General features: G+C 43.5%; 1 protein-coding gene across 1 annotated transcript in view; it reads left to right on the top strand.

Moving 5' to 3' along the window:
* The window catches only part of LOC110492177 (metabotropic glutamate receptor 4), a 320,316-nt gene that overhangs the window by 74,458 nt on the left and 228,301 nt on the right, over positions 1-17,557 (top strand). The gene's annotated exons all lie outside the window — the stretch shown is intronic.

The raw sequence follows: 17,557 nt of genomic DNA, 5'->3' as shown, positions 1-17,557 counted from the left end.
AGGCTTTTACTCCATGTCTTCGCTCTAAGGTGATATTACATAGTGTAGCTAGAGGCGCATTCAATATCTCACATTTCAGGAATGCTCTGTGTCTTTGAAAATGCACCATGTCGCTCTTGTATGTGTAACGGATGTGAAACGGCTAGCTTAGTTAGCGGTGGTGCGCGCTAAATAGCGTTTCAATCGGTGAGGTCACTTGCTCTGAGACCTTGAAGTAGTGGTTCCCCTTGCTCTGCAAGAGCTGCGGCTTTTGTGGAGCGATGGGTAACGATGCTTCGTGGGTGACTGTTGTTGATGTGTGCAGAGGATCACTGGTTGCTGCGGAAAAGGAGGAGGTCAAAAGGGGGGTGAGTGTAACGGATGTGAAACGGCTAGCTTAGTTAGCGGTGGTGCGCGCTAAATCGCGTTTCAATCGGTGACGTCACTTGCTCTGAGACCTTGAAGTAGTGGTTCTCCTTGCTCTGCAAGGGCCGCGGCTTTTGTGGAGCGATGGGTAACGATGCTTTGAGGGTGACTGTTGTTGATGTGTGCAGAGGGTCCCTGGTTCGCGCCCGGGTATGGGCGGAGGGGACGGTCTAAAGTTATACTGTTACATATGGGCATCAACTCATTCATGTGAGGAATTAGGTTCACACAGGGATGAAAGTAAGGCAGAACGGTCCGGTACAGAGTCCCTGCAAAATAAATAGTGGGGGTACGCCTTACCGGTAAAACATGAGCCAAAATATCCGGGGGGTTATTACACCATTATTAATCATTACTGCATGTCAGAGGCATGATAAATTAACGAAAGGACTTGAAAACGAGTGATATAGCCTATGCTCTAAAATGCGATGTGGTCAGATGATAACACAGAAATTTTGCTAAGGCAGAGATGATTGGCCGAAACCAAGACTCGTGTAGACAGCAGTAGACACATACATTCTGGCCTAATGACAATCGCCAAACTTCCTTACGATTTCTGGTGTTTTGTGTAACAGATGTCTCTTTCCATTCACCACTGTTTGGAGGCTGGAAATATGTTGTGAGTGGATGAATGTGCGCGGGTAGCCTAGTAAAGGAGCCTTCTGAAGTGATTGTTTGTCAAACTGATGAAAACATCATGACTGGTTGGGTTTATGTCACAATAAAAGGTAATACATTGTAAAAGTTAAATGACCTATATGATCTTTACGACTAGGCCCACAGAGATCCCATTGAATTAATAGGGATTGTATATGTAATTCTATGATTAGGCAAGCGCATGACCAATAGGAAGTCCTGCACCGGGAAAAAATATAATCTATTTTCACCCCAGGGTTTAATCCCCTCATTAAACCAACTAAAAATCATATTCCAAAATATTTTTTCTTATCAAACCAACATAGTCTTCTGCCTGTATGTTGGCCATCTGTGTTTGCCTCAGTTGGATGTGGTCTTTGTGGTTTGTAAGTTCTATAAAAGTCCCATTAGAACCAGACATATTTTTCACTGTTCTGACAGTTGAGGCTCATCATTAGTCCTCAGCCTCTCCCCATAATGACATTCATTTGGGAAGTCCTTAGTGGTGTTTTGCCTCTAATTAAATAGGGCAAGTCATGCATGTAACCATTTGAGCTCATTCAACACTTATTAAAGATCTAAAACGAGCCTCAACAGTATTATGTTTGCTCTCAGGATCCAAACATGATGTGCCAGTGTGAAAACAAAAGTAAACACAAACACAAGAAGACAGGCCCTTTCATAATGCCAACACAAAGCTGTCATAGGAATGATGAAGATGCCAGGCAGAACAATGGGAAAACAGTTGGGCTGTGTTATAATGTAGCTACAATATTATGAAGCTCATAGAACATTTGGAACATCGGAAGGAAGGTTTGGATGCTTGAGGCTTGTTTGAATAACATAATTCCCATAATACAATATCAGCACAGCGATCTGTATTCTCTGTATTGTGTTCACAGTGCCAGACAGTGACAGTAACAGATAATGCTTGGGGGCATGCAGAGCATAAGCTGGTTGGATTTAAACTGTGTGTAATCAGTGTTCTTAGCTTCTCAGGTCACCTCAGTGGCGAGCATGTACTGTAATCGCCCCCTGCACAAAAAGCCGCCTGTTCTGTATTTGTACTGCAATTATACTGAATAAAAGCCAGAAAACAGCTATGCACCTCTTTGTGATTTCCAAGGCTATGTGCTCTGATAAGTACCCTTTTGAGCTCTGCGCAAATATCATTTTAATATCAAATTGAGAAGCTGGGAAATGTCCCCAGAACTTAAAAGTCAACAAGGATCATCGGGAGACACTCTACTGCAGTAGCTGACAGTAGAACTCTGTGTTTGGGGTAAGGATATAGTAACCAGTGCTGTGCTCACACCATGCTGGACTACCTCAGCCTGCCTCCGCCTGGATCACATCACCATCATTAGCTCGATATAATGGCTCCTCTTCATTAGTGAATGAGGGTGGTATTGCAGCAGATACATACTCCTCTTGTTTCAAATTATTTCAAGAACTTGACTTGATACTGTATCTTTCATCTGCACAACCTATGTTTTTGTCTCTCATCCTCGCTGTTGAGGAATGAGTGTGTGTTCTTCAGATGATTGGATGATGGCGGTAAGAGATTTGATCAAAGTGGGAGGCAGTCTTCAGAAAGATGTGTGGAGAAGATTGCACTGATTTCAGATTGCACTGATTTCAGATTGCACTGGTTTCAGATTGCACTGGTTTCAGATTGCTCTCGTTTCTAATTCAGTTACAGTGATGAAGGGCTCATGGCCAAGTGGTACACCAACTAAGTGCAGGTCACTAGAGCCCCGTTTCCACTGGCAATTAAAATTGGTGCCAAATTAGGGTCAAATTAAAGCTGGCTCGAATGGAATTCTCAAATTCTAGCTGGGTCGAAGGAAACCGGGGGCGGCACAGCCCAGTTTCACAACTGGTGTTAGCTCGATTAGAATGTGGGCTGCTGACACTGTTACTATGCAATCACCAAGATGATCACTGCTGGATGCTGACACAATGTTTAGCTAGCTCATCAGGGCTTGTTGCTGTTAGCTAGCACATGGACAAGCAGTACTGCAGTTGTCAGACATGACACACATTTTCACCATAGCTAGATCCTGCATTAATTTTTGCACTACACAATAAACTTTTGTTAAAACAGTCAACCCTCGGTTAGCTGTTTCAGAGTTGAACGTGAGCTAGCGGGAATTTTATCCGTCCAGGTCATATTGAAAGTTAGCTACTTAGCTACATCATATGGTTAGCTAGGTAATAGCCAATGCCATGTCAAGCAAGAATCAAGGTAGGAATTAAGCTAGCTAGCCTGTTATGCTAGCGACAATGCTAACCGTTTAGCTAGCTAGCTAACGTCAGCAAGCTAAATGTTGCTAGCTGTCTCTAGCTGGTAATGGTAGTAGTAACATTAGTTACAGCATGGTGATGATTACAGTTCTTCAACATCTTGCTAGCTAGCTAGCAACATTAACAAAGTCAACTGCAGTCACATATTGGCTACCTAGCAACATGACATAATTTCTAATTTCTGGATGGAGTAGGAATGCAATTTTTTATTGATTTATAATTTTTATTTGACCACCTTTTCTCCCCAATTTCATGGTATCCAATTGTTAACCCAACCAAGCCGCATTGCTTCTTAACACAGCACGCATCCAACCCGGAAGCCAGCCGCACCAATGTGTCGGAGGAAAGACAGTGCATCTGGAGACCTGGTTAGTGTGCACTGCGCCCTGCCCGCCACAGGAGTTGCTAGTGCGCAATGAGACAAGGATATCCCTACCGGCCAAACCCTCCCTAACCCGGACGACGCTAGGCCAATTGTGCATCGCCCCATGGACCTCCCGGTCGCGGCCGGCTGCGACAGAGCCTGGGCGCAAACCCAGAGTCTGTATCACAGTGATGCAGTGCCCTAGACCACTGCTCCACCCGGGAGACCCTCAGTAGGAATGCAATTTGAGCTAGCCCACCAAGGCCAGCGATGGCTTCAACATGCCAATGGAAACGGGGCTCTAGGTGAGCTCTAGATAATGACAGTCAGTAGGCTACACACTCCCCTTTCCATGTCATAACAGGGTCGGGTAGATTTTACTGACCATTTTTACCTCAACATGGACAATTTCAGGTGTTTTACACAAAGCTGTTGCACCTTTTTCTTTATTTTAAAAGCAGAAAGTAGGCCATCTTCTCAGCCCTGGCAGACTAGCTGAGGATAGGACTGTTCCCAGCCGCACATAAGCTATACCCAGTAAACTCTTGGTGAGTCAACTGTTTCCTGTGCCGAGGTCAGGGGATCTACCTCATCCATATTTTGTTTGATTTGAACAAGCAGTTTGGGTCCCAGCCCTTCTTCTTACTGTTCCTTGCCATGCCTAAGGGTAGTGGCCATAACACACTGCATGCTTGCTATTGTTATCAGAATGCTTCATTCTTTTCCCCCCACTTCCCTCTCCCAGTCTTAGAGCAGCTGAGGCTGGGTAAAGTGTTTACTCAGCACTCTGGAGCAGTAGGCTCCCGTCCCTATTGTGCTGTATGAATATTTGATTCCCAGTTTACGTAATGTCCGCCTGGGGATCCGGTTAGGGTTTGAAAGCTCCCTCCCTCCATGGTTGGCCCTGCCTGCTCATGCTCTGTGATGTTCTCATCAGTTGAGCATTTTACTGCAACATAAGCAGGAGCAAAGTGTCCTAGCTCCCAGGCTAATTTGCAGAGGGCTGGTTATGACACTGTAGCGACTGCAATTGATTACCCACTAACGACAAGGCTGGTTTTAATAAGGCATCCAGCTTTGTGATCATGTCTTGGAGATGTCGTCTCTGCCCTGTGCATGTCAGCTCTTAACTCGGTCTTGTGTAGGCTACTGTATCAGCACTGTAGCTGTCACATGGGCATGAAGGTGGGATCAAGTGCCACTGTTGAGTTGCTGAGACATAACCATATGTTCTCAAAGAAGAATAGGGGCGCTTCGGCCACCTCCACCGAGGTGTACAGTCTGCTAAGGTACAAACAGCCTACACACATGCCAGTACCTCTGCCTTCTAAGCAGCAGGGAAAATGTCTTCAGAGAGTAGAGGGGAGGGAGGTGAGAGTAGCTTAGAGGAGAAGACGGGGGAGCCTGTAGTTAGCTGTAAAAAGAGGGTTAACTAGCTGTCTGTTGTGCTGTCTGTGAAGCAGAGAGACTTTGCAGCCCCTGTCTCTTCCCCTATTAGAGACAGAGATTGTAGACCCTCAGACACTGTACCTTCCTCCTCTCAGCATCTCAACATGTTGAGACAGCGTTCTCTCTGGATTAACGCAGGAACCATCATGTAAAAACCTTACACAAAAATAAATAAATTTGGAAAATGTGATAAAAGGATGCCTCTGCTCTGTTTGCAGGATGCTGGGCAGACATTTACAGGAATCTGTAGAATGCCTGTGCTGTAGGGAATGTGGGGAACCAGAATTATTTTCATTGGGATACCTTTGAGAATTAATTTGGCAAGAAAGTAGCTGAGTATTTGGCAAAACTAGACTGAATGAAGATGGCAACCGTGTGAGCTGAAGCACAACTACACAAAAGCTAGTAGCTCTCAGTAGCTACCTCAGTTGCCAGTAGCTCTCTTTATCACTCTTGAGACAGGCCTGCCAAGGTGTGTCCTGTCACCTTCATGGATCCTCAGCATTGTAGCTCTGTGGTAATTAAGAATAATTGTTTCTCTCTAAGTGGACTCCTATTCTGCACTAAGTGTAAATTGGTGTAGCCACACGAAATCAGGTCATTCAAGCCAGCCATTTCAGCCCTTTACCCACCCATCCATGCCCAATAAATCCAAGGAGTGAATTCTCTATTCGCACGTGACTTTTAAAATCCCATGCAGGCAAAGCCAACAAGGGAAGAAAAGCAAACGAGCGTCTCAAAATACTTGCAGGAAATTGTTTTCTGCAGTTTAACAGGCCAGTGGTTGTGCAGTGTCACTCAACCAGACTTTTACAGTCGGGAAGACCTGATCCTTGCAGCTGTTCTTCTAACCGTTCATTGTGGTCGTTCCCTTCCATATAGAGCTCCGGCCATAGCGGAGCCACTCCTTTATTACAGGACTAGTTCAGACTCAAGTCGCTTAGCCAACCCTGGGTCCAGCGGTCAAGTCTCAGTACATCCAAGAGGGAAGTGTGCCCAGAAACATGTCCCTTGCCTCTTAGTTTTGCTCTCTTTTTTCTTAGGTTTGCCGATTCTGTGTGCAAATCCCATCACAGGAAGCTGGAACACCAGCTGCTAATCACCATCCATAGTGGTGAAGGGGCACGGTGCGGTGGTCTCCACATGTGCACTGCTCGCTGTGTGGAGACGCTTGGTTTCACTCAAATTAATTTGTGGCATTTAATTACTGTAAGTTTGCAGGTCTGCAGAGTGAATGTTGCATGGTGCGGAGGGGAGGATGTCGAGTTTGTTTTTAAAATGGATGATAAAAAAATGTTCACTTCCTGAGAGAACTCTGTGGAGACTAACACCATCTGCACTGATTTTAACAGCAGAGGAGATACACATGTATAGTGCTTTGGTAGGAACACAAGACAAGCTACACCTGTGATAACAGCTCCAATGTTCTGACCCTCTTCATAGTCATTTGACTATGTGTATTCTCAAGGCATGATAGCATAAATCATGTTTTTCTTTAACACAGTAGCCATACAACATGAATAATGTTCAACACTGTGTTTATCAAGTATCCTCTTACCCTTCCCCCTGTGAAAAGAGGGGATTGTTTTGGAGAAAATCCAGTGTTACAATCATGCTGCTAATTTAATGTTGGCATTTTCTCCAATTACTGTACATCACTTCTTCAGCACTCCTTGAAGCTCACTCCTTGAATTTGTGACACTGTAAATTGTCAGTAAGTCTTTTGATTTTGGTCTACATTTACAAACTGTCCACATGCTTACTTGCAATTGTAAGTCCTCAAAACCATTGATGTCATCTTATGTCCTGTGAACTTGCCTCATAGATGCAACTACAGCACTCCCCCTGTCTCGAAATCTAACACTAAGCCCATGCGTTCCAGATATTCATCTTTAAACAACCACATCTCCAAAATAGAACCCAAGCAGCAAATCCATGGTATCTCACAGTTTCCTCAAAAATAACTCAGGATTAGTCGCTTGCAGCTGTCTACCCTGGAAAATCTACCCATCAACCAAATAACATTCTGTGACCTACTGTCTGAAGATGTATGCAATGTATGTAGATTTGTAATTGTAAAGATGGATGAGTGGTCACAAGAGAGACAAACTACACAGTTGTTAGTAGGTGAAATAGATTTCAATTAATGTGATTGATGGAGGCATGACAGTTATTGATTCTGTGAATAGTGAAATTTGATGGAGAAGTAACAAGTGAGATGTCGGAGTGATGGTATATAACAGAAAATATGTTGTGACAAATGGACATACTCTGTTTTTATCCCTACACACTATTGAACATTGCCTGAATGATGACAGTAAAAGCATTACCACTAAGAAATGTAAATGCACTGCAATGTTAGCGTAATGATAGTCAAGTTGTGTTGATCTGAGATTTTCTATGTTTTCCATGTTTTCTGTGCCATGCCACATCCTCTACCTGGCCTGAAGCAGTGACAGAGAGCTACGGTAAGACGGTTGGACATCATCCAGTCAACGTGCACGTCAGACATCATGGTAGCTAGCTTCGATGAGTCATCTACCCTCCACCACACAGAGAAATTCACTCTCTCTTCTCTGAGGCAGTCACGATGCTCCATTACAAATGACCATTTGAACGTCAGACAACTAGGACAAAACATATTCATTCAGAAGTGTGAAGATGTATTTATTGCAACAGTGACCTTCAGCAGCACTTAATTTGCTTTAATTGTGGAATATAGTTTCAGAAATGTTGAAACAAAATGACGAGATACATATAGAGTAACAGTATGAAATGTTAATGGTTTTGATATAATGCCCTCTTTCTGATATTACATCAGACTAGATAACAATGTCAGGACAGAACAAATAAAAGGGCATAAACAATAAGACACCCACCCGTTAAAACTTTTGTACACACCAACATTAGCAGATAGACAGAGAAGGATCAATTCTCATTTACTGGTTAATTATCTCTTTCCAGACCTCCCTCAGTCAGTAAAATAGACTAAGTCTGTAATAAATCCCTACACGGAACACAGGGTTTATGTTGTACACCTCAGCCAGTTTTATTATTTGTTCCGTAAAATCATTAAACAGTCAAGCAGGCTGTGAAGACCCCCTCCCGTACAAACCCAACACACCTCTTAGATTGCACTCCTGTTCAGGTATTTAACCTGAGGCATGGAACTGTTGTGACAACATACTCTGTTTCCTGGAATTGTACCCTCGTCTTTTTCCCGCTGTTGAAAGGCAATATTTGAAGTTACACAATGGAAGGAAAGTTGGTCCATATTGGTATTGATTTCACACAAGTTTGAGTTGCTGACATTTAAATGAAGATAAATGTACTAACATAGTACTGCTGTTGCAGACAATCGTTGGGAAGTCTGGAAAAAAAACAGATTGTATTATCAATGTCCCTGCCTAGGATGCCATCATACTCACTGTGTTGGTCGAGGATCCATTCTTGCAAGAGCACCAGTTCAGTATGAAAGCTTATGGTAAACACTGCAACACAAAGCATTAACAGCTAGGAAATAACTGCGTATATAAATGAGTTTTGGTTGTATGTAGTTATTGAAGCAGACCACAGCACTTGCCCAGCTAGAGGGTTTGTGGTCAAGCGTTTCCTACCTGACTGGGCCTGAAAAGATGCTAAACATTTCTTGGAGGCTGCTAGGTCATGTGTGAAATCTTGTTCCTAAGAAAACCTGTTTTTGTGTCTTTTCAGTGTTGACCCTGCGGCGGTGTGGCATGTTCTGTGGTGGTTTATCTTAGTCAGGACTACTGTATTCCCTGTACTTCTAATTGACTCACATACAGTAATAGTTCAATCTGATCTGACAGTTCTGTCTGGACTTTATGGCTGGGTCTGAAATGGCAACCTATTCCACATATGGTGCAACAGTTTTGACCAGAACCCTATTCAGACGCATCCTATGAGATGGGTAATTGTGAATAAAGGGTCTCCAGGTACATCCAGAGACAGTGTTGAAAGCATACTGTATGTGCATTAGTAGAAATGGTTATGTACAGATGGACTCTCTGCCGTGTGGGAACTGTCTGTACATCAATGCCACAACTACCTCAATCATAATGGAGTTAAATTCAGGGCAGCTCTGTCCCCTCAGAGATAGCCTGCTACAATAAACAGATCGTTTTACGTTTGAGGCGTTCGATCACACCTTTACTTTCCCCTCCAGATCTCCTACACTGAACCCCTCTTTTCTCTGCTTACTGATCCTCTGCTCCAGGCCTTTAGAGGTAGGTGAAGTGAGTGCAGTGTGGCCAGCTGGATGGCTGGATATGTCAGCCCAGGAGTCCTATAGTCATCCTCAAGGACACTGCAGCTCCTCAGCCCTGATTTTAGTGATTTAATATGCCAGGCTTACATGTTGACCTGAAGGTCTCTTTCCCTCCAGCTCTCTTCTCCTCTCCTCATCTCTCCTCTCCTCTCTATAGACCAAGGCATGCTCTACAGGCTCAGAGCCATGAAAGCACAGCCCAGTGACATTGGCATCTGTCCTAAACACAGCTACTGATGAGATATAATTGCAATGCCAAGCAAGGGTCAGTTTAATCTTTTCAGGTTTGTGTAAATCAGGTAGGCAGTTTCCAGGTGTTCTTTAGATGGCAACCTCTTGTCTTCTGTTTGACCCCAGATTTACTCCTACAGTATGTATTTTAATTGGCAGAGTCTAGAGCACATCAGATCAAGCCAAATGTTCTCATTGACCTCTGCTAGAGCTTGGCTGTAAGTTCAGTGCTTGACATTGCAGAAAGAAAAGATCAGACACCCCAAAGAAGCAATGTACTTTTAATCTAATAATTTCCAAAGTCAAACAGTCTTCTTAAAAAGCTTGCGCAAAGTATGACATTTACACTCAACAACCCTTAAATTAAGTTTTATTAATGAGAGATCAATTGCTACTATGCCACTGCTTTAAACTTGCTCATATTTTGTGTTTCTAGAAATAAACAAGAAATTAGTGGCACTTGACTTATTTGGATGAGATGAGTTCTAGGAACAACTTGAGGACGGGAGGAAACCCTCTGATCAGATACATTATTATCTGAATGTCAAGGGGATTTTGTGATCATTGTGTGAGTTTCTGTGGAAATAACCAAGCGAGTCAATTTGCAGAGAAATATGCAAATACACAATATATTTCTGAAAGACGCAGCTTATAAAATGGTAAGTTATTGTTACTTAAATGAAAGCAGTTTCCAATAATGGATTGTACTTGTAGGTAAAGGTCAATAGTATTTGCAGAATGTTATTAAACAAAACCAAGCGACAACAAACAGAGCGAATCGGTGCATCTAATAGCATTATAGAAGTAGAGGATGCCATTTGAGGAGGTCACTGAAAATGACCAATCAGATGCTCGCAAGCGATGTTGTAACATCTGGTGAAACAATTCTGATTTAAATTGAAGTAGCAATGTGTGTTTATTTAATGTGACTCTCACAGAGAAATTGCTGTCTTCATTATGCAGTGTATGTGGACCATTTAGAAACGGATTATCTGACATGAATGCAGTAACATACAGCAGAGATCAGAGTCACAGGGCAAACATCAGAGGCGTTGTTATGATCCTTTTTAAATGGCACTTTAAAACCAGATTGAAGAGTGCTTAAGCCTTCAGTGATGTTTGCAAAGTGGGACGCTGTACTGTTGCCCTTCTGGCTCTTTTCAAGTGTTAAACTGGCCATTAGGTTACTGTTGAAAAATGGTTGGAGGCAAATAGAGAAATCTTTCACCCATAACACTTGCTCATGTGGCATTTCATGCAACCTTAGGCTAACTCATTTTAAATGTATTATGAAGCTTAGGAGAACTGCTGGTGAATGCTTGAAGGATGTATACTGTACAAAAATATAAATGCAACATGCAAAAATGTCTAAGGTTTTGCTGAGTTACAGTTCATATAGGGAAATATGTCAATTTAAATAAATTCCTTCGGCCCTAATCTATGGATTTCACCCACTGGGGAGCCAGGCCTATCCAATCAGAATGAGTTTTCTCACACATTAGGGCTTTATTACAGAAATACTCCTCAATTCTGCTATTTTGTGTTTTTTTTGCATTGATCTTAACTTTTTCTTGTACATAACGTTTCCAGCATCGTTTCCTGTGACTGAAAATACGTTCTGGACATGAGAACAGCAATCACTGACCTTGATTTGAATGAAGATTTCTACTTCAACGAGTCAACGGGAAATAAGTGGGGAGGCAGGTAGCCTAGTGGTTAGAGTGTTGGGCCAGTAACCGAAAGGTTTCTGGATCGAATCCCCGAGCTGACAAGGTAGAAATCTGTCATTCTGCCCCTGAGAAAGGCATAAATAACCCACCCAAGACATGGATGTTGATTAAGGCAGCCCCCGCACCTCTCTCATGCAGAGGGGTTGGGTTAAATGTGGAAGACACATTTCAGTTGTACAACTGGATAGGTATCTATTCTCACCCCAGACCAGGCCCTAATCCTGGAAACTTGGAAAAGCTGAAGGCAGTGTAAGAGAGGCTGATGTGTGGGCACCATGGCAAACTAAGTTGGCGAGTACAGTACATGAACCGTCTCTACCGTCCGTTCTATTAGCAAATGTACAATCACTGGAGAACAAAATTGACGAGCTCCATTCGAGGTGTGTCTCATTCTTAACCACAGCTGGTGCTCAATCCCTAATATTAAGGAAGTCTTAAGTTTCTGCTCACCTGAGTTAGAATACTTCATGATAAGCTGTAGACCATACTATTTTCCAAAGAGTTTTCATCTATATTTCTCGTAGCTGTCTATTTACCACCAGAAACCGTTGTTTGCACTAAGACCGCGCTCAACAAGCTGTATAGGGCCATAAGCAAACAAGAAAATACTCATCCAGAAGCGGCTCTCCTAGTGGTCGGTGATTTAATGCAGTGACGCTAAAATCCATCTTAACTCATTTCTACCAACTAGTGGCAAAATAACTCTAGATCACCTTTACTGTCCCACGCCCACCATTTGGCAAATCGGACCATAACTCTATCCTCCTGATTCCTGCTTAAATGGAATTACTCAAACAGGAACTACCAACGATGCTCTCAATAGAAGTAGAAGTCGGATGTATGTTCTGTCCCTTGTAAACATTGTTTTCCCTTGGTTTTTTTTCATATATATTTTAATATCACTTTCCATCCACGGACTGAATATACTCTCCTATACTTAAGAACCAGAACTCCCATCAAAAGCTAGCTGGCTAACTGGCTACTAGCTAACCGCAGCCCGCTAGCTTTCTAGAACACTTCGGACTGTTAGCTTAAGAGGCCCATCGGACAAATTATTTGGCCACTATACCTAGTTTGACAATTGGCCTGGTTTACCACACTGAGCCCTGCTGATCCGTCTTCCGAACTGGAACCCCAACAGAAGCTAGCCAGCTAACTAGCTACTAGCTAGTAGTCAGCTCGTCACTTCTAGCGGTCATCAGCTAACGCTAGCATGGGCAACTTTCACCAGTCTGCACAGCGCGACTCAAACCAGAGCAAATCTGACTAATTTTTCTCCATATCTCCGAATCCCTTCCGTAAGCTCTGAACCTTTTTCTTTTTTCTTCGCCTGGATCATTTCTGCTAGCTAGCTGCTATCCGAGTGACCACTCCTGACAAACGTCCCTGTCTTGAAGCAAGAACCAATTAGCCTAGATCTAGCCTTGCCAGGCCCATCTGCTATGCCCATCTCCCGGCTAGCTAATAGAGGTCCATCAGCCACTCCCTGGGCTACAATACCTATTTTGCCAACCAGCCCCAACCCATCATGACTGGACCACCGACGTGATCTGCCTGATGGGTTTTCTCAACTGGCTCCGCCGCCGTGTCGTCCCCCTGAATGCCAATCCATTAGCCTGTTAGCCGCGGCCTGCTAGCTGTCCAGAGCACATCGGACTGTTAGCTTAAGAGGCCCATCGGACAATTTCTTTGGCCACCATACCTTTCGTCCGTCGCTAACTGCCTGAAGCCACTCACTGGACTCCAATGATTCACACGGCTACGCATGCCTCTTGCTAACATCAATATGCCTTGTCCATTGCTGTTTTGGTTCATAATTATTGCCTTATTTCACTGTAGAGCCTCTAGCCCTGCTCAATACGCCTTATCTAACACTTTGATTCCACCTACCACACATGCGATGGCATCACCTGGTTTAAAATATATTTCTAAAGACAATATCTCTTTCATAGTCACTCTATGCACAGGTTTACCCCCACTGTATTCACATCCTACCATACCTTTGTCTGTACATTATGCCTTTAATCTACTCTACCATGCCCAGAAATCTGCTCTTTTTACTCTGTTCTGAATGTACTGGGGGATCAGTTATTTTACCCTTTAGCCGTACCCTTATCCTACTCCTCCTCTGTTCCTCTGGTGATGTGGAGGTTAATCCAGGCCCTGCAGTGCCAAGCTACTACTACTCCTACCATACCTTTGTCTGTACATTATACCTTGAAGCTATTTCATCGCCCCCAGAAACCTCCTTTTACTCTCTGTTCCAGATGTTCTAGATGACCAATTCTCATTGCTTTTAGCTGTACCCTCCTCCTCTTTTCCTCTGGTGATGTCGAGGTGAATCCAGGCCCTGCAGTGCCTAGCTCCACTCCCATTCCCCAGGAGCTGTCATTTGTTGACTTCTGTGACCGTAAAAGCCTTGGTTTCATGCATGTTAACATTAGAAGCCTCTTCCCAAAGTTTGTTTTATTCACTGCCCTAGCACACTATGCTGTGTCTGAATCCTGGCTCAGGAAGAACATCAAAAACCCTGAAATTTCCATCCCTAACTATAACATTTTCCGACAAGATAGAACTACCAAAGGGGGCAATGTTGCAATCTACTGCAGAGATAGCCTGCAGAGTTCTGTCTTACTATCCAGGTCTGTACCCAAACAATTTGAGCTTCTACTTTTAAAAATCCACGTTTCCAGAAACAAGTCTCTCACAGTTGCCGCCTGCTATAGACCACCCTCTGCCCCCAGCTGTGCCCTGGACACAATATGTGAACTGATTGCCCCCCATCATTATTCAGAGCACGTGCTGCTAGGTGACCTAAACTGGGACATGCTTAACACCCCGGCCATCCTACAATCTAAGCTTGATGCCCTCAATCTCACACAAACTATTAATGAACCCACCAGGTACAACCCCAAATCCGTAAACATGAGCACCCTCATAGATATCATCCTAACCAACTTGCCCTCCAAATACACCTCCACTGTTTTCAACCAAGATCCCCTCATCACTGTCAAACGCTTCCTAAAACACTTCAGCGAACAGGCCTTTCTAATTGACCTGGCCCGGGTATCCTGGAAGGATATTGACCTCATCCCGTCAGTAGAGGATGCCTGGTCTTTCTTTAAAATGTTCTTCCTCACCATCTTAACGCAACTTTCAAAAAATGTAGAACCAGGAACAGATATAGCCCTTGTTTCTCTCCAGACCTGACTGCTCTTGATTAGCACAAAAACATCCTGTGGCGTTCTGCATTAGCATCGAATAGCCCCGTGATATGCAACTTTTCAGGGAAGGTAGGAACCAATATACCCAGGCAGTTAGGAAACCTAAGGCTAGATTTTTCAAGCAGAAATGTGCATCCTGTAGCGCAAACTCCAAAATGTTCTGGGACACTGTAAAGTCCATGGAGAATAAGAGCACATCCACTCAGCTGCCCACTGCACTGAGGCTAGGAAACACTGTCACCACCGATAAATCCACTATAATTGAGAATTTCAATAAGCATTTTTCTACAACTGGCCAGGCTTTCCACCTGGCTAACCCTACCCCGGTCAACAGCCATGCAACTCGCCCAAACCTCCCCCATTTCTCCTTCACCCAAATCCAGATAGCTGATGTTCTGAAAGAGCTGCAAAATCTGGACCCCTACAAATCAGCCGGGCTAGACAATCTGGACCCTCTTTCTAAAATTGTCTGCAGAAATTGTTGCAACCCCTATCACTAGCCTGTTCTACCTCTCTTTCTTATCGTCTGAGATTCTCATAGATTGGAAAGCTGCCACGGTCATCCCCCTCTTCAAAGGGGGAGACACTCTAGACCAAAACTGCTACAGACTTATATATATTCTACCCTGCCTTTCTAAGGTCTTCGAAAGCCAAGTTAACAAACAGATTACCAACCATTTCGAATCCCACCGCACCTTCTCCGCTATGCAATCTGGTTTCAAAGCTGGTCATGGGTGCACCTCAGCCACGCTCAAGGTCATAAATTATATCATAACCTCCATCGATAAGAGACATTACTGTGCAGCCGTATTCATCGACCTGGCCAAGGCTTTCGACTCTGTCAATCACCACATTCTTATTGGCAGACTCAACAGCCTTGGTTTCTCAAATTATTGGTTCTACTTGCACATTCATCTTCTGCACATCTACCATGCTAGTGTTTAATTGCTATGTTGTAATTTACTGCGCCACCATGGCCTATTTATTGCCTTTACCTCCCTTATCTTACCTCATTTGCACTCACTGTATATGGACTTTTTGTTTTATTTTTTCTACTGTATTACTGACTGTGTTGTTGTATGTGTCGAACTGCTATGCTTTATCTTGGCCAGGTCGCTGTTGTAAATGAGAACTTGTTCTCAACTAGCCTACCTGGTTATTAAATAAAGGTGAAATAAAAAAATAATCCGATGGCATTGAGGAATTTACCACATCAGTCACCGGCTTCATTAATAAGTGCATATACAATGTCGTCCCCACAATGACCATATGTACATATCGAAAACTGAAGCAATGGATTACAGGCAACATCTGCACTGAGCTAAATACCAGAACTTTAGCTAATCCAGATGCTTATAAGAAATCCCACTTTGACCTTCGTCGATCCAACAGTCAAAAGGTAAATTCAGGTCTAAGATTGAATCTTACTACACTGGCTTTGATGCTCGACGGATGTAGCTGAGCTAGCAAACTATCTCTGATTACAAAGGGAAACCTAGCCCCGAGCTGCCCAGTGACGCAAGCGTACAGACTAGCTAAATGCCTTTTATGCTCGCTTCGAGGCAGGCAACACTGAACCATGCATGAGAGCACCAGTTGTTCCAGACGACTGTGTAATCACGGTCTCAGTAGTCGACGTGAGTAAGACCTTGAAACAGGTTAACATTCATAAGGCCGCAGGGCCAGACAAATTACCAGGATGTGTACTCAGAGCATGCACTGTGTGTCTTCACTGATATTTTCAAGCTATACCTGACCCAGTCTGTAATACCTACACTACTGTTGAAAAGTTTGGGGTCACTTAGAAATGTCCTTGTTTTTGAAAGAAAAGCACATTTTTTGTCCATTAAAATAACATCAAATTGATCAGAAATACAGTGTAGACATTGTTAATGTTGTAAATGACTATTGTAGCTGGAAACAGCAGATTTTTTTCTGGAATATACAGAGGCCCATTATCAGCAACCATCACTCATGTGTTCCAATGGAACGTTGCGCTAGCTAGTCCAAGTTTATAATTTTAAAAGGCTAATTGATCATTAGAAAACCCTTTTGTAATTCTGTTAGCACAGCTTAAAACTTTTGTGCTGATTAAAGAAGCAAGAAAACTGGCCTTCTTTAGACTAGGCTATTCCATGCGAGAAATTGCCAAGAAACTGAAGATCTCATACAACGCTGTGTCCTACTCCCTTCACAGAACAGCGCTAACTGGCCCTAACCAAAATAGAAAGAGGAGTGGGAGGCCCCGGTGTACAACTGAGCAAGAGGACAAGTACATTAGAGTGTCTAGTTTGAGAATCAGACGCCTCACAAGTCCTCAACTGGCAGCTTCATTAAATTGTACTTGCAAAACAACCGTTTCAACGTCAACAGTGAAGAGGCGACTCCAGGATGGTGGTCTTCTAGGCAGAGTTCCTCTGTCCAGTGTCTGTGTTATTTTGCCCATCTTAATATTTTATTTTTATTGGCCAGCCTGAGATATGGCTTTTTCTTTGCAACTCCGCCTAGAAGGCCAGCTTCCCGGAGCCGCCTCTTCATTGTCAATATACACACAATACCCCATAATGACAAAGTGAAAACAAGTTTTTGGACATTTTTGCAAATGTATTACAAATAAAAAAAAAACATCTTGTTTACATAAGAATTCAGATATTTTGCATGCCTAGCGTCACATCTGGTGGAAACCTGGCACCATCCCTACGGTGAAGCGCGGTGGTGGCAGCATCATGCTGTGGGGATGTTTATCAGCGGCAGGGACTGGGAGACTAGTCAGGATCGAGGGAAGGATGAACGGAGCAAAGTACAGAGAGATCCTTGATGAAAACCTGCTCCAGAGCGCACAGAACCTCAGACTGGGGCAAAAGTTCACCTTCCAACAGGACAACAACCCTATGTACACAGCCAAGAAAAGGCAGGAGTGGCT

Source organism: Oncorhynchus mykiss, chromosome 16 (assembly GCF_013265735.2).
Source record: "Oncorhynchus mykiss isolate Arlee chromosome 16, USDA_OmykA_1.1, whole genome shotgun sequence".
NCBI lineage: Eukaryota > Metazoa > Chordata > Actinopteri > Salmoniformes > Salmonidae > Oncorhynchus > Oncorhynchus mykiss.
This window is presented reverse-complemented; position numbering and strand designations above follow the sequence as displayed.